Below are 1,635 nucleotides of genomic sequence, written 5' to 3' on the forward strand. Positions count from 1 at the left end.
GATTCAGGAATTTTTCTGACAGCTGTTTCCATGTTTTTATGCTGTTCTTAGGTTGGTTATTTAACCACCTCTTAGCTTGATCTTTCACAGCAAATGGAAATAGTAATAATCTGTAGACATCCTGATCCACTTTTTTATCATGTACTGTATCAGCAATTTGCAGAAATTGTGCCAGAAACTCTGTAGGTTCTTCATGTGGAAGACCAGAATACAGGCAGTTTTGCTGCACCATGATAATGAGCTGAGGATTCAGCTCAAAGCTACTAACTCCAATGGAGGGTATACAAATACTACTCCCATATGAAGCAGTAGTGGGGTTAGCATATGACCCCAAAGTCCTCTTGGACTGTTCATTCCTACTTGCTTTAGCATATGACCCCAAAGTCCTCTTGGACTGTTCATTCCTACTTGCTTCCATGATTGAATACAAGTTGAGAATTTATATGTTGAGAATTATTTATTTTATAGTAATGGAATAAAATAGAATAAATAAAAAGAAGTTAAAAATATATTTTTTTTTCGAAAAAAAATGAAATTAAAATCTAAAAATTAAAAAAATTCGAAAAAGTAGTTGGAGAATATAAAATTTTTGAATTTTGAAGTTTATGATGAAAGAGAAAAACACGCAAAAGACACAAGACTTAAAATTTTTAGATCTAATGCTCCTTATTTTCGAAAATTTTTGGAGGGAAAACACCAAGGAACACCAAACTTCAAAATTTTAAGATCAAGACACAAAAAATTTTTGGAGGGAAAACACCAAGGAACACCAAACTTAAAAATTTTAAGATCAAGACACAAGAAAAACTCAAGAACACCTTGAAGATTCACAAGAACACCAAGAACAAAAGAAAGAACACCAAACTTAAAATTTTTAGAAAACTTTAAGAAAATTTTCGAAAATTATAAAAATTAATAATAAAACACCAAACTTGGAGTTTGGCACAAGATTAAATCAAGAAAAATTATTTTTTTTGAAAAAGATTTTCAAAAGTACTGGTGCTCCCTTATCAAGAATATAAGCCAATGCTTTAGCCAATTGGGAATAAATATGACACTTGATGCAGATATTCCAATTAGTGCTTTAAAAAGGAACACAAGTGAAACAAGAAAAGACACAAAGCAAGAAAAACTCAAGATCAAACAAGAAAAATAAGCAAGAACAACTTGAAGATTAATGAAGAACAAAGATCACAAGTCGAAAATTTTAAAGAAAAATATGAGACATGCAATTGACACCAAACTTAGAACAAGACACTAAAACTCACGAAAATTAACACTTAATTGAGAAAAATAATATTTTTGAAAAGAAACTATCCTATCAATATTGATTTAATGACTCTATAACAATAAAAATAAAAATAAATTATTCCTAATCTAAGAAATAAAATAAGCCTTCAATTGTCCAAACTCAATAATCCCCGACAACGGCGCCAAAAACTTGGTGGACGAAATTGTGATCCTTTTTCCTTGTAATTGGATTTTAGAAATTGGCACTAGTGAACACAACTCCGTTCAACTAACCAGCAAGTGTACTGGGTCGTCCAAGTAAAACCTTACGTGAGTAAGGGTCGAATCCACAGAGATTATTGGTTTGAAGCAATCAATATTTATTTTATTAATCTTAGTCAGGAT

Source organism: Arachis duranensis, chromosome 4 (assembly GCF_000817695.3).
Source record: "Arachis duranensis cultivar V14167 chromosome 4, aradu.V14167.gnm2.J7QH, whole genome shotgun sequence".
NCBI lineage: Eukaryota > Viridiplantae > Streptophyta > Magnoliopsida > Fabales > Fabaceae > Arachis > Arachis duranensis.